Source organism: Oreochromis niloticus, linkage group LG14 (assembly GCF_001858045.2).
Source record: "Oreochromis niloticus isolate F11D_XX linkage group LG14, O_niloticus_UMD_NMBU, whole genome shotgun sequence".
Classification (NCBI taxonomy): domain Eukaryota; kingdom Metazoa; phylum Chordata; class Actinopteri; order Cichliformes; family Cichlidae; genus Oreochromis; species Oreochromis niloticus.
This window is the reverse complement of record NC_031979.2, coordinates 27,631,058-27,650,365: the sequence shown is the minus strand read 5'-3', so window position 1 is coordinate 27,650,365 and position 19,308 is coordinate 27,631,058. Positions and strand designations below refer to the sequence as shown.

Genomic DNA, 19,308 nt, shown 5'->3' with positions numbered 1-19,308 from the left:
CTAGCACAGATGTGCTGTCCCTGCTGCATCATGAATAACAGTAAATGGAAGTGTGCAACATAAGCGACTCATACTTTTGTAGGCTTTTATGAACGTTCATTGGCCATAAATGAAATCATAATACTTTCCTATATGCCAGGATGATATTAACCATCTCATAAAGCCAGATAAGACCCTTTACAGCCAGAGATCTGTGCGTGAACTGACGCTATTCATCGAGTTCAGAGATCAGCATAGTCCTTAACATCAAAGAGCAGATCAAGCATTTTCTGAGGCTCACTTTCCATATCAGAGGAAGAGTCCTACGCTGTGAATGGAAAATAGCCCTGTCTTGTAAAGAGCAGCAATCATCCCTGTGCAGCGCTGCTGCTTCAGCATCTACAGAAGAGGAAAAGGTTCCCTTTGCTTGAAAACCTGAAACCGGCTTGAAAAATTTAAATACAGAACGGAAAAAGAAAATACATATTATAAAATATTTTTAATAAACACACACTGCGTCTTCAAGGTCAAAATATAACAAAACACCTTTGCTGGAAATCATGTATCTAGGTTTTTTTTAAAGAAATATAGTCAAACTAGAGCAGTGAGTTCATCTTTGAGATATAAACACATACTTTGCTTGCTGTCATAAATTATTTCCTGCTGCACAAAGCTAAACACTTCTAAACAGTCAAATGAAATGAGCACCGCTCAGTGCGGTAAGCCTGGAGTTTGCTTACTGTTGAGCTCCAGGCTGATGAAAACCTTTTGTTGCACTCTTTGTGAAAACAGTGACTTCACTGCACTTTGGTTTTATCGTCACTGTTCGTACAGCAGTGACACCTCACCGAGAGGCGCTGCAGTCGAGTAAAAACAATGTGCAAAGTGCAAAAGACACTCAGACAATGCTTGCTAGGTGTAGACGTAAACATGCAATGGAATCGCAAGGATATTGATATTTTTTCCCCTCACATACAAGGTCTGGAATAATCAAGCCCCCATCCTACTTTTAAGACTAGGTTTAAAACTTTCCTTTTTGATAAAACTGGATCAAATTACCCTGAATTCTCCCTTATGTACGTTGTAATAGGCCTAGACTGCCGGGGACTTCCCTCGATGCAGTATTTCTTCTTCACTAACCTCTCTCTGTGCATTTAATCATTGGTTATTATTAATCTCTGGCTCTCCTCCACAGCCTGTTCTGTCTCCCTTCTCACACCACCAACCAGTCGTGGCAGATGGCGGTCCCTTTCTGAACCTGGTTCTGTGAGCGGTTTCTTCCTGTTAAAAGGGATTTTTTCCTTCCCACTGTCACCAAGTGCTTGCTTATAGGGGTTCATCTGATTATTGGGGTCATCAGATTGCAGGGTCTGACCATACAGTGACAAATCGACCTGCTTAGGAGATCCAACACTATATTTCTATTTTTTATGTTGTTGAAGAGTTTTCTTTTAGCTGCTGTTGGTGTTAATACACTCCAAGCCAAGAAGTCTTGTGCCTGTTACTTCAATCAGCAGCTACCGCAGAGTACTTTTCTCTAGCAGGTCAGTATGCTCTTTGCAGCGCCGATTTATTATGATAGTTTGGTTGAGAGACTGATCATACGTGCGATTGTTTTTTCATACCCCCTTGTTCGCAAATGTACGATGACACGTTTAACAGCAGAGGTCAACCGCACGACCTTCCTACGACAGAGGTCAGACGGTTTGTTCGCTGGACAAGACGACCCGGAGCCTCTCAACTATGTCGGTCTGGAATTCCCTCAAAAGCAAACTTCAGTGTCTGCCACAGTCAACAGCTTTACCACACACTTCATGCTCTTCTGGAAACTCAATCTCTGCTCACAAATTGATGGGGTTAGAGGCATTAAGTGTGACTGTCTCCGAAAGCTAGCAGCACACTGCTGCTTCTGCACAGCCATTTCGCTCTGCTGCTGTCATTCAGACTGATAATGTCAACTTGAGAGCCAGATTTAGCCAAAGAACAGAGAGATGAGAGAAGAAGATTTAGAGTGGTGCAGAGGTAGCTGCACTGAGGTGGGCAGCAGCAGCAGAGTACAAAGAAAGATCTCAACATCCACTTGGAAACAGTGTTTTCAGTATTGAAATAAGCTGTTGTTGGACAACAGTCTCTCACTGGCTTTGGCGATAAGGCCACCTTACTCTGAATGCTTCACAACTTTAAGAGTTCAGCAGTAAATATTTGTCTTGTGTGTCTCTCCAATCCACCATCTAGATGATCACACAGACCAACACATGACAGATTCACGTGCATCCTCTGAGATCATGTTAAGATTCCTGAAGTGTGAGGATACTTTTTGCTGAAGTAAAGAAAGAAGCTATGGACTGACTGGCAAGGCTCTGAAATTTGTCCAGCAGCCTCAGACACAAAACCAAACCCTCCTTTTTGTATTCCCACCAATCCACAGCATCCTTGAATCTTTCTGATGATTTGGCCGCAGATCAGAGTAGCCCAGGATGTTAAATCTTTCAAGAGATTAGATCTGTCCTCAACATGAACAGGCTGTTAGCATGGAAGAATAACCTTGTAACGGCAAAGGATGCGCACACCTGAGTCAAACAAACAAGCAGAACTCAGCCCAATTTTAGCACCTTGACAGAAAAGTGGGAATCATGGATATCACAGCCGTGTGTTGAGCTTTTCTTGTCATCCACTTTAATCTTTCTACAAGATTTTGGCTTTTGTAGCAACTGCTCTAGCCTCTTCTATCCTCATGAATAGAAAACATGAGGATCATATGCCTCAGTGATCTATTTTCACCCCCCCAAAAAAAACACAGTTTCATTGTGCAGAGGTACAAACTATCCATTATAGCTCAGACAGTAAATGCACAAGCTGACATGACAGGTTGTAAAAACGGGAACATGTTCCCTTTCCTCCTGAGGAAATAGCTTCACCCTGGTGTTAGGAACACTTTCCCCCCCATCTTGTCCGGTTTTATTTAGTCTGATGTTCAACAAAAGCGTCCTTATGTTTCACTTTGAAGAAAAGAGAGAAGAACACTTGTTTATTGTCTTGGCAAGATTAAAATGAGAAATTATTTTGTTAGTCAGCTGCCTATTAGAGCCCAAAAATTGCAGGTCCTCATCCGGTCACCTGAGGCTGGCTCCAAATGCAAGTGAATCCCCACAGACTCGTGTAACAATGACGGGAAAAAGTAGGATAACAGACCAATTTAACACTGTAACAAATAACTTAAGATGTAAAACTTTAAGAGTTAAATCTGACAGACACAAGTGGCTAAATACGAGCAGTCTACCAACTCAGTTGACTGAACTGCACCTGAACTGTTTTCTAAGATGAATTTTAATACAGCTATGACACAGACATGGCTTGCTATGTAGTTAATTTTATTAGCACACCATCCAAGAAGTCTGTACTCCAGTTTTGATTAATTAAAATCAGGCATTTTATTTTTATGTTGCTTAGCCATCTGCTTCCCGAGTTTTCTACCTACATTCATTTTGCTGTCCCCATTCTAGACTATGCTGAAATATTACATAATACTTTTTATGGATGCAGCTTGCAGTCCTGGTAAGGTTAGTATTTAACCCTGTCGTCCAAGCACAGTGCCTTAAAATGTGCTTAAAAATGGATCTTAAAAAAATAATGGGGGGTTACAGTGGCTGTGTTTATCTTCATTTCCAATTTATTGTTGTCACTCTTCATCGTGTCTTTTTTCCTCCAGACGGTTTCCAAATGATATCAAGAGTGCGACTAGTGTTTTTACAGTACGGTGAATGGAAGGGAATAAACCTGTAACCACTTCCTGTGTGTCGGTGTTTGATTGTAAGCTACTATTCATTCCAATCTGACTCATAATGATTTAAGAAATATCCAGCAGGGTAACCAATCATTAAAATACACATTACTACTTCGCATACTTAGCTGTATGATTTTAAACAGACTCTTGCTGCAGACATACATAATCTAAAACAAACAGTATAGCAGGGGCCAATTATAAGGTAAAATGTGTGTAGCCTGAATGGCATCAAAATTGGATGCCACCATTTCTAGTTTTGTCTAAGGGGGCCACTATTCATTATCCATATCAACAGACTGGATAACGATAGAGCCAAGCAGGAGGATTGGCCATATAGTTACACAGTGGTTTAACTATGCCAATAGTTCCTGCAGAGAGGCCACAAACCGCTAAGACTCAAGGGAGTTGGAAATCCATTCTAAGAATCCATTTACTCTCCTGGACATGCAAACATTAGCCCCGCTCTACACTCTGTGCTCATCATACTAATTGGATCACGCATGGCTGCGGATTCACATCCAGAGAAAGAGCGAATCAGGCCACTGAGGTGGGGGTGGGGGGGGCATTTGTGCATGAATATTCCAGGGTTGGAAATCTTCCTGATCAAAGAAAATCCTGATCCTTTTTAGAAGTTATTTGATGGGATCATTGACTGCATTAATTTATCTTCCTGTATCCATACTAGACTGAGTGAAAAAGAATCAAAAAAAAAAAGGGAAAAAGAAAAAAGGAAGCAGTGAAACAAACCCAATCCCATGAGATCCACATTTCCGTGTTAAATGTCATGCGTGGCGATCGCTTTCATGCTGCTTTGCACTGTTGCACTTTATGGCAACTTTCTGCACTTAAAGAGGTTAGCTTAGGTGGAGGACCCTCAAAGCTCTGGCTTCTAAAATCCACACACATCTGCTTTAGTTTTGACTTCGTCCCCCTTTAAAACTCCTGTCCTGTCCTGTGCTGAAATCTGGCCTCAGTCAGTAACTGCTGGGCCTCTTAACAGTGGCTATGGAGGGGAGAGTGTCACTCTGCTGAGAGAACTAGAGTGGAAGAAATTTCTCTGGTCAACATTCCCAATTCATCTCTGATTATCTGAGCTCCATCTCCTCACAGATCTGCTTTCACTGGACCGGTCTGGCCTGAGGCGTCTGCCAGACGCTCCCATTGCTGCTTTATTACAACTGTGCCACTACAAAGGAAAGCCAGCCCTTTACAACAGAAGACATAAGAGATATCATGCTGTGATGTTGATAGCAGCTCAGTCCTTCATCTTTGAGTATTATGAGGGACAAATGGGGATAATCAAATTGATAACGTGTGAAAACAGAAAAAGGTCGAAGCTAAAATGTAGATTTAGTGAATTTAATTGAACCTACTTAGGAATTCTCAGTGGTGTTCATTGTCAGGCTAAAAACCCCTTATAGGCGCTTGACTCATCTCACAGGGAATTTAGTGGCATGATTTATTGCTGGGAAAAAGTGAAAAACAATCCTTTCCACACAATTAACAGTAAAATGAAACTGTATAATTTCCTCTGTATACAGTTTTACAATCCCGGCTTTTCCAAAATAAAATAAATACATTTGTTCAATGAACGGATAAGACTCAAGTGATCGATGGCCTTCCACTAATCGTTATTGTTTAGTGCGTAAAGCCATTTGTTCAGGAGGTTATCTGATGGACAGATCACGGCCCTTAAGGCATGTTCCACAAAACCATTTGTCTTTAACTGGGACCGTTTTATTGGAAGTGCATGCGGGAGGTGTGATCTCCAACCATAAAGATTTACTGTTAAGGCCCGCAGGAGAAACCAGGCTGGACTGAACTCTATGTGCGCTTTTTTTATTTTTTAGAAATCAAGCCATGACCCGTGCAACATGTATAACGTCATCACTAAATGGATTCAAACTAACATGTTTGTACACTGCAGCATCAACAGGTCATTCATCATGTGTCAGTTTTGAAGGCAGCTTGCAGGTTAGAATCTAAAACACAGCATTTTTTCTCCCGTTCTCAGTCCTCAGGTTGAAGACAGATGAGAAACAAGCTTCTCCTGCTTGCTCCCTCAGCTCCTACAACACTGCGATTCCCTTTTGGCTGGGGCCCCTGCAGCCGGCTCTGGCTTACATTCCTCCATGCTGCACCCCGCCTTTGCTCAATCTGCTCCTGAGGCTCTCAGCAACTGCCTGTATCCACTTCAAAACGCTGTTGCTGCTCTTTAGGGCTACAAAGAAAGCCCTCCCCTCCCACTTCTTAGCCATACTTCAGCCCCTCACTACACCCGCTAACGTGTGTTACTCAGAGCTTCCATCTGTGTGCCTCTGACCTGACTATCGCTTTACCCAGTCGAGACTCTTCAGTGCTGCGGCTCCCCTGATGGGAGATGCACATTTAAAACCCTGTGACAGCTGCTGCCCTTTCTCTGTGTGATGACGGATCTCTTAATACTCCTCAGCTTCATGTTGTTTCGCATGTGTGTATCGTTTTGTTCAACATAAAACATCCTAAAAAGAACCCTGATTTCATTTTTAGGGGTTTACTGCAGCTCATTCTTGCACAAATTTTAAAAAGTTATTACCCAGCTTTTCCATTTTCTACCATATTATACCCCCCCTCTCCTCCCTTGGGTGTCATCTATATTTCTGAAATACAAAAAGTACAGGTCACTCTCTCCAGGCTGCTCCACTGTGCTCATTACAGAGCTCATTGTCCTCATATTTCACAGCCATTGTGATGAGCAAATGCACTTCTCCCAAAAATTGCAGCGCTGAAAGCATCACATCATGCCTCTTCAATGCAAAAATGTTCCTGCTCTTGTCCATTTTACTAATCCTGTAACATTTTCCGGCCCAACCATTTCATTCGTGGATCCTCCACAACACAGATGGGAGACACTGGCTAAATTGCCCCCCCCCCTTCTTGATAAAGGCCCTCCTTGTTGCCACAGCAACCAGCCCTCCCTTCCCCACCATGAAGTCAGGACATGTCACCAAGTGGCAGACACTTTGTGGGCTCTTGGTTAATAATTCAGTGATAAATAAGCGGTTTTGTGAGGAAAACAGGTGCCAGAATGTCAGACTGCTTTTGGGGAAAATAAACCAGCAAAAAAAAAAAAAAAAAAGGAAGTGAAAAAAAAAAGAAAAAGACATGAGAGAGAGGGAGGCGTTTTTTCTTTTCTCCCTCCTTCAAGCCTCATGTGGAGGCACAAAAGCCCTGAATACAGGCTCCAAATCCAAACGTGGACCTTGCGTGGTGAGAAGTTTTTATGTAGTAAAGAACACAATAGGAGGGGGAAAAAAGCATTGGGGGTGGGGGGCATTGTAAAGGAGTAAAAAGCCAGGCTCAATAGGTATCTGCAGCATTGTCTCTCCCCAGGAGTGGGATCGCCCCTGAGGCCTACATTCTGCGAGGTCAAAGGTCAGGGCTGCAGGGGGTGCATTCTTCCCTCCCACTGGTGTTTAGACCGACCCGCCTGCCTCCCCTGCCAGTTCCGTTCTTTACTGCTCTGCATCCCTTCTTCATTACAACAAAACACAAGCCTAACAAACACACATACACAGGCACACGCGCCTGCCGTGTTCACACTAATGTGGAAAAAATGTAAATTGCATCCTTGGCTTTAGTCACCAATCTGTGCTAAACTAACCACACGCAAAAAGGCGCATTTTTTTTAAAAGATGTCATCCAAAGAGAATCAAATTAACAACAGTCACCTAGGCGCTGATGTGAGATCATCACATGATTTAAGGAATTCATTTTTGAAGAGTGCTGATTAGGTCTCACACTCTTTCACACTCCTGCTTTGTTATAAAAGACAGAAATGACAGCTTTACAAAGAAGGGATAGCACACACACAGGCACACCTACGAGCACTTATGTTAAAGTGACTGTTTTATATAGTAAAGATTTTTCTTGCATAGCACTTAATACAGCTTCCAATTAAGGGGAAAGATTTACAACAAGATAGTCTAAGCAGACCATATCCTCATATTTCTGCACCACCTTTCTACTGTATGCAAGTAGCTGAAATGGTAGCGACTATTCCTTGCAGGTTAATCATTAAATTCAGCTGAAAGTGCAGCTCAAGTGCGCTGTAATGATTTGCCCCCACACAGGATGACAGAAACTCATTGTATGAACACCATGACATGATTTCTCAGGTAGTTTTAGCTTACAGTTAACTGCCCTCAGCCTGCATTTCATCAAGCCGAGGCCTGCAGGGTCTCACAGACACACAGAGATGATATAAAGCCGGTCTGGCTCTGGACCAGCTGGACCAGCTCTATCGGTTACCTTAGTGTGACCCTCTCAAAAAAACAGGGGCGTTATGCTCTTGCAGCGATTGGCTACCTCATGACTTGGGAAGCTTGGTGCATTTTGAGATTTGAGTTAGTTTCACTGTAATTCAGCATGTACGCTCTCAGAACTAATCCAATACAGTATAGAATGATTCAAATAAAGTCACGAAAACACAGAAGCAACGTTGTATGGGCTCATTAAATCAGCCATTCCATATTAATAACCAGACAAAACACACATTAGAAGAAGATTTTCAGCACAAACAGCATGTGCCAACGCATGTGCTCTTAACGCTTACTGCTCAATTAGCTGCACTCGGCAAATAGACCCAGAGCAGCCATGCATTAATTCTTCCCATAAGGCTCCACATTACTGCCTCTCTGGCACCCCAGTTTCCTGGAGTGCTGGTGGAGTTGAGGTGGGGTGGGGTGTGGGGGTGTTGGGCTTAGACAGCTTCCCTGTTGTGACCTCTGTTTGACCTCACGTTTAACTCCCACCACCACTCCTCCTCCTCAAGCTCTGGGAAGGCTTCCGGAGCCAAAGCTCAATCCGCGATCCAATCACAACACAACACATTAATATTTATGGAAATTTGAAGGGAGCATTTCAGACACATTATCAGGGTTTTGTGCATAATAAGGGTTCCAAATACCTTAGACTCCAGTCCAGCTAATAACACATTCAGGTGGGTGGTTGGCCCAAGCAGTGCATTTATCCTCCCCGGTGCTTGCATATTTGGCCAAATTTATGGAGAGGATAAACTAAATGCATGCCATGTTTGATCACACAGGGAACCTCAAATTACATGTAAACATAAAGGTGCACTTGAAGTATCATAACAACATTTACATGTCACTCTGTGATTTCTGCTAACATATTTGCAGCTCAACAAACACATTTTGGCTTGAAGTGAGCAGAGGAGATGTGAAGACAGTCGTTGGCACGAAAGGAGGTCAACATGGAGTGCAACTTCGCAAGCTGAGTTTGAGGTAAATATGCTATTAACGGTCACATAAGGGAAACCCGTAAACTGATTGCCTGGGCCAGGGCTGTCACATCCTGGAATTTTTCTCCTGAATTTCAGACTTTATGCTCAGAGTCAGGGACCTCTATACCACTCAGCGATTGAGAGTCCACTTAGATCTCAAATTTATCTCTGAACGCATCTAAAAATGCCACTGTACACAATTAGTTCCCCTAAAGTTGAGACAATCTGCATTTGTCAGGGTTTTGTAAAGCTATTTTTGGGCCATTGTACTGCACACAGCCGGCAAGGAGACTCATAAATCACATTGATATCCTGAGTCTGGTGTGCCTTGTAAAACATACATCTGACTGGCAACAACAAGGCCTGTGAACACAGATGCAAACTGTTAATGTGAGCACACATACAACCATGTAGCCTGACAACCACCATATTTTCTTATCTGACAACTCCAGTATGGTACCGCTGTGGGCTCTGACGCAAACAATGACCTGCCACAACAGCACTGGTTCCAGTTTCCTGAGGGAAAGGATGTTCTTCCACTTTCTGCTCGTTACCTGAGCTACATTTAGCTCTACAGTATTTGGTTACATGGTGACACTTTATATCTATCCATTAACCCGTTTCCTCCTCCAGTCATATGCTCAGTAAAAGTCACATCTGTTTGGCTGTCGCTGCTCACCGGCCCTGTGCAGTTTATAGTCGAACCATACATCTGGGCCCCTCTTGCATATCTCCCAGCGCTCCCCCTCCCCTAGTTCATGCAGGCTTTATTCTCGGCTTATTCAACCCCCCACGACACGTTTCACAGCAGCGGCAAGAGATTCAGACTTCCATAAGCTCCCTCTCAATCAGTATCAGCCCACATTGGCCAGTGGAGGAGTCTCATGGGTACAGATTTCATTTCATCCAGATTAAGTATTGCACAAAGCGTCATACAAATCAAATAACCATCAGGGCGGTAACACTTGGAATGCAGCAGGAAAAACCCTGCGCGCATTTCCAGTAACTAGATTTTTTTTTAAATGATGTCATGTTATAAATGACTAACCACTCGATTATCCTTATACTTATGATTCCTAATTAAAGCATATGGGCATTAAAAATAGAAACACTGCTGACAGTTTGCATGATTCAAGATAAGAGTTTAAAAGACATTGAATTTAATTGAGACATCGGGGATACATTTTCACTGCATTTACATCAATTGCAGAGTTCCTCGCAAAACAGAATTAAAAAAAAGAAAGAAGAAGAAATAAAAGGAGTAGATCAAAAGAAACAAAGACAATGGAAATAAAAATTCAGCAGCAAGGAGACAGCCAAGGTAAGAACAGCAATAAAGAGAATAACTTTAATGCAGCTTGTAAAAAATGCTTTCCTGTATAAGTCTGGTTTGAGGTGTGCTTTGAAGGATGCTACTGATCTGGCTAGCCTCAGTGCTGGCAGACTTTTACAGACCTTCGGAGCTCTCACAGATAGACCAGGTCACCTTCGTCTTAGAAGCAGAGTCCTTGGAACAACCTGTGGTGATCTGCCAGAAGACCCGAGGCTATGCCTCCCTTTATAAGTAGTTATAAAAAGCTCAGAGCCAAACCCCCCACTGAGCTTAAAAATAAACATCCATCAAGATCCTTGAGGTCAGAACTGTGGTGACAACATAGCAAGCAAAGTGTTTTTCCCCCCTCTTAAAGCTTCCTCTAGTTTCACCTGGAGGAATTTGATGGAACAGCTGAGTGCTGAAGGGGCAGGTGGATTTCTATCAGGTGTTAATATGTCCTGAACTGACTCAGTGTTCAGTCAGGAGGAGGAATGTGTTGCCTGGTCTTCACAGGATCATAAAGTAACCACAGGAACTGTCACACAGGAACTCAACTGTCAGGTCAGAAAAGCCGAGCCAGTTTTCAGCACTCTGCAAACTACAGACTGCACATGGTTTTCATATTCCAAAGAAGTCTATAACATACAGACACATTTCTGTCCCCTCCAGGGGAGCATAACTGGGACTCTAATATCATAATGAGAAGTAAAGAAAAAAACCCAACAAAACAATAGAATAGTCAGAGTTTTCTTTCAAAGGCCTGAAGCCTCGAAGTCTGTAGATGGTTTGGTGATGTTTAAACCCGGGCTCTATTCCAGGAACCAGGTTCAGCTAAAGAAAAAACTCAGAGTTTGTTAACCCTGTGATGAGGGAAACGCAGACTTTTCTCTTCCAGGTACTTTCAACAAAGTCAGTAACCATGGTAACAGACCAAACTTAACCTGCTTGCTGGCAGGTTTTCTTCAGCAAACTCTCCCTCTGACTCCTCCCTTCCAGCGGCACCTGAACACTCAGATTCATTTCCTCATTCACAAAGTTGCTATCAAAGCAGCTACAGACAGCGAGTTCTGAACATTTGATGCTGAAATGCATTCATAGACTTAAATTCAGTTATTAAATGCTGTCGGCACTTTGAAACTTTGACTGAATCATGACCAGAATGTACAGTTAGTATTCCAGCTTCATCTAGTGAAAATTTAAGTTGGGTAATGATGCAGTGATGGCTGCATATTATTAAAAAAAATAAAAATAAACACAAATCTTGTCTGTCTGAGCTAATTAAAATGGCTCTTCTGACATGACATGTTCATATTCCTCAATCTAATGGGAATCTACCAGATCTGAATGAAGGCTCTACTCTTCATTTACCCGTTGCCATGGTGACTCATGGTATTGGAGCTCCACTGATGATGGCTCTCTTTCCTACTCATGGTGAACATACTCAGAGTAGATCTAACTTACTCTGATCAGCTGTTCTGGAAAAGGAAGCTCGAGAGTTACTCATCTCCGAGTTAATCAACTCAGAGCTCATTTTAAAGTTTATTGAACTTGTTTCCTGCTATACTACTCTCATCACATGATCATCAACAGATGGAGTTTTCTCAGTTTTTAAATTACAATTTTCTGGTTACTTTGCTTTTGTTTTTTTGTTAATACAGATTTGTCCATATTGGCTTCTCGGTTGAGTTTCAAAACACCATTAGCAATTGGAAAAAGGCAGTTACCCAAAATAAAATGAAATAAAACACAGAAAAACTTCTTATGTCAAGTTTGATTTAGTAGCCAGCCATCCATCTCCTGGAAACGGGATATGATCAAAAGCTCCACAGCTGCTGCCTTTCAAGTCTAGCAATGAACTTTGAACCTCTACAAGTTACGATACTTGAAAATCAAAGGCAGATGTCTTGAAAGGGATAAAGTGTGTGTAGAGGTTTCTTACATAACAAAGTCCTGCACAACGACCACAAATTCTCAGACGCATCTCTGAACACACCAACAGCGACATTTCAAAAGAATCCCCACCCACAACTAAATTACCATCAACAACATACGTAATGTGAGAAAACGAAGGTGATGAAATGTTAACAGTGATGGATTGTGCATCTCAAAACATGTTCTGTGTATCTGCATTTCAGCGAATGCTTTACTTACAGATTAAAGAAGAAAATAATCACATTTAAGAAATGCACTTGCAAATAAAGGGATAAAATAAGCAGAAAAACAAAATGTTTAGTTGCAGAATCAAAAGGCTTTAGAGTAAGGACGAGTAAATCATGTGATGACTCTCAAGTAGCCCTTCTGTGGAAGTAGTTCTGTATTCCTTTCAACCCAAGTGGTGAGTGATAATCCTTCCATGGAAAACTAATAAACAGGTCTGACTGACTGTACAGTGACTATATGACATTATTGTGCGTCCTTCCTTTAATGAATTTATCCCATTCACAAAGACACAGCTGAAAAGGCTCACATAATGACACGGAAAGACATCTAAAAAGGAGAAAAAGTTGGCTGTTATATAAAAGAGGTATGCACTGTGCCAATTTCAACTCAAAATCAGTTTAAACCCTCATGCGAGCACTTCTAAGTCGTCTGCTGTTACAGCTGCTGAGATAATGAAGGGCACCACAAAAAGGTAACATGAGGGTTTTTAAACAAACAGAAAACAGCTGATGATGAAAGAGCGAAAGAACAGAAAGACAGACTGACACAGAAGGGACATTAGTGTCAATTTTCAGGGTCATGTCACTGCGGTGGAGGGCTGACTGACAGGGAATAGCACAGGTTCAAAGTTCAAGCCTTTTAATAGGCCGCCTGGAACAGGGTGACCTTAATGGCAGCCGTCCACGCCTTAGCTTCATCCAAGCCCTGATGCATCCTGACACCTCTAAGCCTTTAAACTCCAACAAGGAAAGAACTTCTAAGATTAATATTCAATAACCTCGCCACTCTTCATCTTCCCATCTTTTAGGCCTCTTTAGTGGGATTTGTCTTGTACGCACCTGTAAAGACTGAGAAGAAAACACCACCACAAATTTGTTTTTGTCAGCAATTTACACAGATGTAAAGCAAACTGTCTGGACTTGTGAGCTTAGCACTTTCACACCATCCAAAAAAATAATGTGCAGCAGGATCAGTCTAAAGAGTGAGCTCGACGGTGTGTTTGTAATTCAGCCCCACAAGCCTGAAAGCTTGTAGAGCTGATAGCACAGATCTGAGGCCTCCCACAGATGCAGGCAGAGGTCACCAGCCCTCACTAAGCCTCAGCTTCCAACAGACTCCTCTGATATCTTATTTCTGCAGTTCAAGAGCTTTTTGGACAAGATGATGTAATCCTCAGGCACAAATCCTACACTCAGTCCGACACATCCCCATTATTCATTTACATTTTCACTCTTTAAAGCTTGGAAGGGTTTAAGCCTCTGGCAATTATATACTGTGCCATTGTGCAGTGTTTGGTTAAAAGAATCGTCCTTGCAGCAGAGGCGGGATAAAGGACAATGTCAGCCTAATGAGCCACTACAGCAAATCAGAGCTTATCAAAAAGAAGGTTACATTGCGATGTAAAAGTTCTGCAACACGTAGCACTGTTTATGTGTTAACTCAGTTTGAGCACGATGTGGGAGTAACACTGGAACTGCAGACAAGCAAAGTCACAAAGAAAAAAGGTCAAACTTCTACCTTTCCTGAGCAGCTGCCAGGTGTCCAGTTAACACCCATCATACCAATCTTTGATATTAAAAGGAAGCGAGATGAGGGAGTAAACCCCATACATGTTGCTAATCCTTCACAAGAAGAACATACAAACCCCAAACAGAAAAGCTCCAGCCAGCCAGCAGACTTAATCCCAGAACTGAGTGCTAACTACTGTACCACTGTGTCGCGAATGAAGCATTAATGACCATTCATGAATGTGAAAAGATGCACAACATCTGCAGTGACAGCAACACGAGTAGCTGCGAGTATCTATCATTGACATCAACCAATGATAGGAGTACTTTACATCAATGGCAATCTGTTGTACAGGTTTTCCTTGTGACGTTAACTTTGAGGTCATTACATGCAGTGCTAATTAGACCAGCTTAGCTCACAAGACCTGAAGAAGTCTCTTGGACGAGAGGTGGGACGTCTTCACCAAACTTAAAAAGGTCCAGGAATTTTCTTTTCCAAGCTCAATTGTGGAAGAGCAAGAAGACAGAACTTTTGTCTTCTCCATTAGTTTTTGGTAACTTTACCCAAGTAGCTGGAATAATTGATGGTAGAACAACTGAAGTAACTGCAGAAACTGTACTCGGCAACAGAAAGTTCTTTTGTCAGAGGAGACAAAGACGGCAAGTGATCAGTTTCTGCCACCTCAGACAGATATTCACTCGACTGAGAGAGCTGTGAGACATGTGGGTTAAAAAGTACTTTGGCATTCCTTGTACTAGATTAGCAGGAAACAAAAACCTGCCTATTTTAAAAGCGCAATAATAGTTTCTATACAATCTGTTTATGAATATCTAAAATAGGCAGGACAAGCAGAAGTAGCTGGGAGGTTAAAGTTTCTGTTTGTAGTCCCCTTTTAGTTTGAGCTCTATGGGCTCAGATTCTGGTCATAAATATTTTGTACTTGTAAATCAGACTGCATAGTTGTGAACTGAGTTCTGTAACCTTGTAAACCAAATATCTGAAAAATGTTATGTTTGTGCATCTATAGCTAAGAATCTGTGTTTGTGTAAAAAAAGATATTTCTAAAAAATATTTCTTTTTTTGTAATTATCTTTTTTTGTTAAGGACTGTTTACAGATACAAAGCAAAACACTATGTGTAAAACTCTGCACTCAAGTTTCCGTGGGAGTTTCAACTTGCAAGTACAAATTTTGACCAGATTTTTCTTCCTTTCAGCTGATTGTGATTGACATGACATTAACCAAATTTAACAAATCTTAAAAAACAACAAAACACACAACAACAACAAAACACACACGCACACACAAATTCTTATCTATGGATGCACAAACATAAAATTTTCAGATACTTTGCTTTACAAGGTTACCAACTTAGTTCACAACTACAGTCTGATTTACAAGTACGAAACATTTATGACCAGAATTTGAGCCCATAGAGTTTTATTGACCAATTATATTTGAGCAAAAGTGCATGCAGGTCTGCGTCAAGTGCAAAACAGCCATTGTTACGACTGAAATGTAATCTCAAACCTAGTTCCATGGTGGGACAGTGGTTTTTGCTTACTAGCATTTGACTGCTGGACAAACAAACTACTTGATATTCTGGTTACACCAGAAAGAAAATTGGCTTCTCACCTCTTAGATCCCACGTCACAGTAGACGATTGGGTCCCAGAGTGGGTGTTTTAAAACAGAAAGCAACCTGGTTTCTGGCTGCAGCGTGGGAAAGACGGGTGTGAGGGAAGTTGTCTATTACCACTTCAAGTTGCAACATCCTGTAAGTTGGGACAGTCCAACTAAACAAGGTGGTGGGTTCATGTGAAAGAAACTGGTAACAGCAGTCTGCATTGATGTCATCCACAAACTTTTGATCAAACCTCTCAGCCAATGCCCCAGGCTGCTTTCACTCCATAATAATTTATTCTTGTACTGACTTTAGATCGACTCAAATACGTAGCTGAAGGTTGTAAATATATTTCAATGGCTGGAGACCTTCTGAGACACAATTTCCTTTACTGAAAAGGAAGTCTCTCCTCTTTTGATTACGGTTCATTTGCAGTGTTTTTAGGCTGCACAGCAGAGCAAAGCAGATGTCGGTCTCAGAGTGCTTCAGCATGATTTGCACTCAGGATTAACATTTATAGGAACAGAAAACAGTTTTAAAGCCTGCCAATAATCAGGAACAGAGAGAGACCCAAAACAAAGTGCAGCTTTGTATTTCAAAGATCTGTTAGTTTCTTTTACAGAAAAAAAAAAAAAAAAAAAAGAAAAAAAAAAAAGGAGAGATGGCCAACATGACTAGTGGTGCAACAAATCTTTTATGTGCTTGTCTGTAGTCAACATCAACTGCATCTTTTGGAGAACACTTTGTGATACACTCAATTCAAAACTGAAATTAATGACAGCATTTCTGTTACCATGCTGTACATTTGGGCTTGTAAGCTCTATGACCTCTGCTATCGATGAAAAATGGTGTCTGGTTCAAAGGTTCAGAGGGTTGGGACGGGGTATCCTTTAGCACTTGGATTTCCTCCAGCAGTTCTCCGGTCTTGGCTACAGGAAACCTGCACACTACTGCAGCCAAACGAAAGGGAAAAAAAATAAGAAGAAAAAAATAAAGAGGAAGGACAGGATAAACTTCTTCTGACTAAATGACTCTCCTGAGATGCTGCTGTACAAAAAAAGAAAAGGAAAAAAAAAAGAAATGCAGAGGATTTGTCTTCATCAGCAACTAGCAACTTCTAGATGACCTAGAAATTAGACAAAATGTTTCTAATTTACTGAGACTTATCCACAGTCTAAAAGTCTAAAATCCCTGAAAGCCTGAAAGCGTTATTGTCCCATTCTGGTTTTGAAAAGCTGTCCAGGGAAATGTGATTAATGTTTTCCACAAATGCAGAAAAAGAAATCCCGAGAGATCTGGACTGAAAGAAGTAGTTGCACTTTTCAAAGTAGTCTACTTCAGTAATGGGCTAACATTAAAGTGAGCAATCCTTTGCCAAGGAAAGAGGCACCTCCCATTAATATGAGTCATGGAAGACCACAAGCAGTGGCCATAAAAATGCAACAGCCAAGAAAAAAAGAAAAACAAGGCAGTAATGAATCTTATTTCTACAAAAAAAAAAAAAAAAAAAAAAGCGAGACAAATCAATCAACAGCCTTTTTGTCACAGTAACCTTCGTTAGACCAGACGTCAGGGCAGTGAGCAACGTCGCCCCTGGTCCTGACAGCTACGATCAAGCTGCCTGCAGAGACAAAGAGGACATACATGGGTGAGGTGCAGCTCTCCTTGTGCCTGTGGCAGCCTGGAATGTGCAGTGGGTTTACTGGATTTATAAATAACCGTCAGAAACAGGCAGACACAAAAGGCGCTGCTGTTCTAAGCCGGTCCACTTTTGCAGAGCACCCTCTCCGCCCTCCTTGTTACTACTAGTGTCTCACTGGAGCAGTTAGCACCGGTGCCCGACCCGCCCAGCTCGTCTGCATCTGTGTATCCCTGCAGCTCCAGCATAAGCAGACAAGAATACTCAAAGCAACCTTTAAGAACATACAAGGTGGTAGTGTGTGTGTGTGTGTGTGTGTGTGTGTGTGTGTGTGTGTGTGTGTGTGTGTGTGTGTGTGTGTGTGTTAAGTGGGGTAAGGGAGGGGAGTGTAGGGCATCAAACCAAGGCTGCAACTCTTGCTTATTATCATCATTTAAGACAATAATTCAGTTCTTTAGTGATTTATCATTATAGCTCAAATTTAACAGCATTTATTACAACATGGCACACTACTACTACTACTACGGTTAGGAGATGTTCCATCATTTTGTCTGTTTTGTCATGTTTTTTGCACTGTGAATTCACCCTCCAGAGTTGAGCTGTAATATATTATGTAATATTGAGTATAACGATAGGAATATTTGATGCACATGACCCAATCTGAGGTGCAGTGTCAACTGAGTATCCCATCATGATAATGAACCAGCTCAGAGACCATTAAAAACCACACATTTCTGGTTTGCACCAACACAATCATCACTCCCCACCAACCCTGCTCATAGAATTTGGCTCCCTACAACATGATCATCATCTCCAAAATTAAGTGAAAGGGCCACTGTTCTGACACAGCGCAGGAGATCCAGCATGTATCACAGATGGCGCTTGCAGAATTCGACTGAAGTTTTTCAAGCGTGACAAGAGATGTGGGAACCAAGGGGATGGCTGATCCACTTTTTTGCTTTCAGTAGGTGCAGTCTCTGAACTTTTCAATCACACCTCATATTCAACCATTACTTCCTCTTAACTATTCAAACTGTTTATCCATCATTTCTGGCACGTCGACCATCTGCAAACTGAGATGTTTAGTTTAGTTGGACTGTCAGAGGCCGTGTATAAAAATACATCTGTTTCATGTCAAGAGAAAAGATATATTTTACCAGATTCTTCTATGAGCCAATTTCCAACTGCACTGCCTGGTAAAAGTTACTTTTTCCACATACTCTCAGTCCCAACATGTGGTGTTTACAGATGACTCAATGTGTGTGTTATTTGGGGTTTTTTTAGTCGATATTTTGTCAAATGTGATAAGCCAGTCCACAGTCTTCTCACAAATTCAATGGTGACTGCAAACAGAGATAAACCTTCAAGACAACAGATCAGCTCAAATAGGAATAAAGTAGATTTGGAAATAATGAGACAATGTGGTTGGAAGGATGATGTTGCATAGCACAATGGCATGAAAAGAGGAAGGAAGTCTATTTGAAAAGCACTTCTGTGCAAAGCTATGCGGTGTGCCTGAGCTGATAGAGAAACAGATTATGATGAGAATCAATCTGTGCTGCCACATTACAGCCTTCATCCTTTTTCGCCTGGTTGCTGGGGAGCAGGAGCCTGCTGCCGTCTGCGCCTGGAACTCGACGAAGATGGATAAAAACCAGCCTCTCTCAGTCCTCTCGTCACCTTTCCAGTACTCCATTCATGCCTTCTCTCCTCTAAATGAAGGAGTATAATAGTATGCACTGAGAGGCAGAGAATGAGGGAGAGAGGGTAAAAAGGTGGCGTGCTGCACAATAGCCAGTCACACCACATTTTAGATGCTTTTCTCCGACTCACAGAAAAAACGGAAAGTGAGGAGGGCTGAACAATATGTACTCATGTCTGTCCTGTTCTTCACGCTGTGGAAAATCGGATTGCGATGCCGATTCTGCTCTCCAGCGTGATTTTGCCAGTGATAATTTTCTCTCAAAAATTCCACAAATTAAATACGTCATTTGAACAGCTTTCTCTGGCCAGGAC

General features: G+C 41.8%; 1 protein-coding gene across 2 annotated transcripts in view; it reads right to left on the bottom strand.

Moving 5' to 3' along the window:
• nxn (nucleoredoxin) overlaps positions 1–19,308 on the bottom strand; it is a 67,223-nt gene that overhangs the window by 17,691 nt on the left and 30,224 nt on the right. The window lies entirely within an intron of this gene.